The sequence below is a fragment of the Marmota marmota genome, unplaced genomic scaffold (assembly GCF_001458135.2).
Source record: "Marmota marmota marmota unplaced genomic scaffold, marMar, whole genome shotgun sequence".
Lineage (NCBI taxonomy): Eukaryota > Metazoa > Chordata > Mammalia > Rodentia > Sciuridae > Marmota > Marmota marmota.
The window spans coordinates 26,608,196-26,613,577 of NW_026000026.1; positions in this window are offsets into that span (position 1 = coordinate 26,608,196).

Below are 5,382 nucleotides of genomic sequence, written 5' to 3' on the forward strand. Positions count from 1 at the left end.
CCCGCCCCCGGGCGCGGCCCCAGCCCTGCTTTCCACTCCCCGCCATCTGCCCGCTCCCGCTGGGCCACCTCCCCCTTCCCGTCCCTTCGCTCTTTCTTTTCCTCCCTCCCTCCCTCTCCCTCCCTCTCCCCCCTCTCTCCCCGCCCCCCTTCCTTCTGTGCTGGCACGTGCCGGGCAAGGGCTCTACACCGCCCCCCCAGCCCCCCACCCTATCTGAACCTTGGTTCCCAAAGGTGCCCCGCTTCTCTCCACCAGGGTCCTTGTCGCCATAGTCAGGATCCCCTGTTCTATGGGTGGCTTAAGGTTCTTTAAGTGAATTTATTTTCCTTTCCTCAAAAAACATAATCGAAAAAAAAGTTTTATACCAGCTCTGTAGATGGAAAGTCAATATCACCTGCCACGGTTAGAAAATATAATGGAAAGGAAACGAGTCGTGTCTAGAAAATGCAAAACTCTAGAGAAAGAAAACAGATGAGTGACCAGCAGGGTAGGAAGGAGGGGGAATTGTCAAGGGGTGCAAGGAAAGTTTGGGGGGGTCATGGATATTGGTTCTTGTTATGATGGTGGTAAGAGATTATAAGTTTTTCAAAAATCACCCTAGTGTGTTTTTTTTTTATTTTTGTACCAGAGATTGAACCCAGGGAAGCTTTGCCCCTGAGTTGTATCCCCAGCCCTTTTTAATTTTTATTTTGAGACAGGGTCTCGCTAAGTTGTCTAGGTTCTGAGATAAGTTGCCGAGGCTGGCCTTGAACTTGCCATCCTCCTGCCTCAGCCTCCTGAGTTGCTGGGTTTACAAGCATGTGCCATTGTGCCCGGCTTGCCCTAGTATAGCCTTAAAATTAGTTAATTTTATTGCATGTACAATTCACTTTTAAAAAAGAAACAAAAATTCCACCTTAGCTCCAAGTCTGAGGCTGCCTCTCTGTTAAAATTAGCCACTTTGGGAGAGCAACTCACAGAGGAACATAGATTGGTCCCTTTTCCCTGAGGAAGCCTGGAAGGAAATACTGGGAAGAGACAACCTGGACTCCGGAGTCCTGATGTCCAGTGCGGTGGCCACCGGCCTTGTGCGGCTGCTGACAGTTAAGTCAACACAATTAAGTAAGATGTAAATCCAGTTCTTCAGTTGTACTGGCCACATCGCAAGGTCTCAAGAGCCGCACAGGCCTTGGGTACCATGTTGGCGGACGCCAAGCATTCCATCCTCCCAGAAAGTTCTGGGAGAGGATTTTCCTGACGCTTCCACTTGAAACCGTCATCCCTCCCTTCCCCTGCTTCTGGAAGCGCTGGGTTTGACCCCAGCTCTGTGTCTTTCCACTCTGACTTCTTCGTGTGCGATGGATGATGACCCCAGGGCCATTTTAGCTTCTGCTTTCTGTAATTCTTTCTGAGAGCCCAGGGTGGCGGGATCCCGGGGCTTTAGACTGCAGGATTCTAAGGATTCGAAGCCCTTTGGATCAAACATTTCCAGAGGTTCAGATTCAAACCTCATTCTTTGCTCCTGGGCGGTGTGGAAGTCCCAGGATTTGGAGAGCTGAGGAGGCCCCACTGGGTCCGTTCCTCTCTGAGGCTCAGGCCTGAGGCTCCTCCCCCAGCTGCAGGCCTGTCCCTACCCACCCGCACCCCAAGACTGTTTACCCCCTCATTCTGTGCTCAGTGGCCTCAGGTGAGCGTGTGGGATCTCTGGGGATCTGGGCAGGAAGCCCCGCAGTTGCTTTGTACAGCCCTGTGTTAGGGATTCAGCGTGTGTCCCCAAAATCATATATTGTAGCATTAACCTCCAGTGTGGTGGTGACTGAAGATGGGACCTTCAGGATGTGATTAGGGTTAGGTGAGATCCTGGAGACCGGCCTTCTACAAGAAGAGTGGAAGGAGGCTCTGCCCCCCACCCCCACTCACCCGAGTCTGCAGCTCCTGGCTGCTGGGCACCTGCTACCCAGCCACGCTCCAACCTCCCTTGCCCAGCCTTCAGATGAAACCACACAAGAGACCCTGGGAGAGTCCCAAGGGCCACCACCATCATCATTGCCCCATGGTCAGGTGGTGAGCTTGGGACTGTCCTCCCCCAGTGCCCCCCTTTTCCTCTTCTTTCTTTCGGTAGACATACTACAGTAAACAGTCTTGTTAGGTCTTTTGAGTCTGCATTAATTGCTTTGGGTCAATTTCTGAAAGCAAAGTACTGACCTCTTGATACAGCATTTAAATTTGTTCCGTCTTGTTTGGAAATATGACTGTCTTCTTCCAGAAGGGGCATCTCCATCTCATGTCCACCCACCGGGTTCAAAGGGACATGTCCGGGATGAATTTTCCTTGACTCTGCTGCCTTGTTTCTTTTCTCATGGATCATCTAAAATGTGTCTTATGCTTTTAAAAATACGCTATATGTTCTCAAGGCACAAAATCCCAAAGATATAAAACCTATGTTGTAAAAGCTTTGATCCCTCCCCGTTCCCCAGTCGCCTCAAATTGCCACCAAGAATCAGTTTCTGTTGGGTCCTTCCAGAAAAGATCAGATGTGAGTTAACACTTGTACCCTTTAAATCAAATAAATCAAAACAGAACAGAACCCCGAGGTGCACGGGGTGCACGGGAGATGGGGAGCAGTCATTTGAGCTGATTCCATCTTGGTTTCAAGGGAGTGGAATGAAGAGTGCCAAGGTCAGGTTCTGGAGGAGGCAGAACCCGCACTCTGAACCACAGGCCTGTCAACAGGGCGAGTGCTGCTGCTACTCATGTGCTGGGTCAGGATAAAGCCACCACAACATCCAGCATCCTGGCCTAAGTCAATAGGACATGTCACATTCCTCAGCAAACAACCTGTTATCCAAGTCAGTTGATGACAGTTGGTTACCCTTCTTATTATCTGGACTGTCTTTTCCCACGGCGATGCTTTGAATCACTCTGAATTCACAGCAGGTGTTTGTAACAACTCCTAGGACACAGGGGACATCTCTCACATGCCGTTGGCACACAAAGATGCCCAGAGTCCTAGAATCGAAGTGTGTGCCCAAATGTCGTCTCTTCCTGTGGCCTAATCTGGGGTCCTGGTGGCCACCCCTTCTGCCCTCTGTCCGCTTCACCTTCATCTGGAAGTGAACCTGGGTTTTTGTTTTGTGTTGTTTGTTGTTTGCCCAGGAAGAGACATCCTTTTGCGCAAGTGTCAGCAGGGCTTTTATCCAGACATCTCAACCATCTCCCAAGCCCTGATTTAAATTATACTCCTCGGAGAAGAATCCAGTCAACACCACTGTTGCTATTCCCATTTAGCAACAGGGAGGCTGAGATCTGCAGGGCACCTAGCGCTGTGTTTGCCAAAGTAGGATATTTTAACCTCGCTCTGTTGAATACACCGCCTACTTCACTCCACATCGGATGATGTGGGGGCAGGTGTGAGCGCGTGGGACAGCTAGCTCAGAGGATTTGGGCAGCTGAGTGGAGCTTATTTGTATGGTTTCTATAGGGAGGACCAATGCAGGGAACATGAAGCTAAGGAACAGCTCTATACCCTGGGCTGACTATGCTGCCCCTCACTTGCTTTCTTTGAAGAAGCAATTTACCTGCAGCCTTGCCCGGCCTCAGTCAATAGGATAGGTCCCATACCTTAGCAAACAACCTGCTATCTGCTGGAGAAATGCAGGCTTGAAATGCCAATAAAAACACAAGTTACCCTGAAGGGGGCACTTTTGTGACTTTTACACAGACCAGATTCCAAAATTCTGGGAAATAAGGATGATTTCCCCTAACCATAAAATCTGTTAGAATAAGTTCTAATTAGAACCCATCAGCAAGGGCCAAAGGGACCTAGAGTTGTCCTGCATCTTTACCATGTATAGTGGGGACTTGAAATCGGATGTCATCCTGTTGTCAGTCAAAAGTCAAAAAGTGGACCTGGGTGGGACTCTCGGGAATCTTCCATGGGATCCCCAATAAAACTGGAGAGCAGGAAGGGTCCACTGTCCTTCTCTCTGAGAGGACCCGCTCCTTCCCTTGAGAGTGTCCCCTTTTCCCATCACCCACCCCCCCAGTCAGGGATTGAACCCAGGGGCCCATGATCAATCACTGAGCCGCACCCCCAGCCCTTTTTATTTTTTTATTTAGAGACAGAGTCTCATTAAGTTGCTTAGAGCTTTGCTGGGTTGTTGAGCCTGGCCTTGAACTCACGTTCCCATCCCCTCTATTAAACTGTGCCTACTGCTCTCAGTGACACATCTGAAATCTTTCCAGCATGATTGCAGGAACTGGTAAGAGAGGACCTCTGTGGCTGCCTCAGCGCTGGGGCAGACTTTTGACCCGAAAGTTTCCAGTGACTATTCACATTTTTACTAACTGACCTGTTATAGGAATGGCTTCAGGAAAACCTCCACTGAACGCATCGCGCTGACTCAACTTAATGTTGTGACACAAAGGTGCAGAGTCAGAGGTCGCATCTCAGTGCAGATGCATATGATCTCACAAGGCCCAGTCCCAGGCCTGAAATGTAAGCATGGAGCTGGAAGCTGGTGTGTGGAGAGTGTTCCATGGGTGTGTCAATCCCATGGAACAAATAAATATCATGTTATTTTCTAGTTATTTATGATGTTTTTGAAATTTGTCATTTGGGAGTTTCTTTTCTCTTTAACCAAATCTTCATTTGTTACTTAAATTCCTAGTTTTAATTTTGTATTTCTTTTCTTAAAGAAGTCCACCTATCATGGATGATTATCCATATGTTCACAGGATATTTTGGTTATGTATTTGATAGCATTTATGCTGTACATACAGCTTTGAAACAGATTTTAAATGTAATACTTCCTTACCATTTCTCCATATCATTAAATGTCGTTTAACTGCATCATTTTTAACAGCTGCATAATATGCCTCATAGGAAAGTGGGAATAATTAAAGGTACTAACTCAGAGGGTTATATCATGAGCACTGACAAGAGTTAAGTCATGTAAAGCTACCGGGTATGTAAAAAACTCAATTAACTTAGCTCTTCCACAGGTCAGACTTACGTATATATAATCAATCCCCTTTTGATGGACACTGGGGTTGTTTCCATAATTTTGCTATGATGAATAACGCTGGGCAATATTAATTTTTGGTCATATCGTTTGTCGTTTCTCTGCAAATTTCGGGACAGCGGGATACACACATTTTAAAACTTGCTTATCATTGAGCAGTTAAGAAAATGGAGAGGGGAAGGGGCTTGCCCGAGGTCACTTAGCAAGCTAGTTGCTAAGTTGGGACTGGGAACTAGTCCCCCGGCCCCTGACTGGTACCTCTTCCAGCAGAGGAAGTCCCAGCTGGAAGAGGGGCAAGGAGAAGAAAGGGAAAGAACCCGGGGCTGTGGCAGAATCGGCGCGGCGGGAAGAGGCTGGAGCCAGAGGGGCGGAGCCAGGC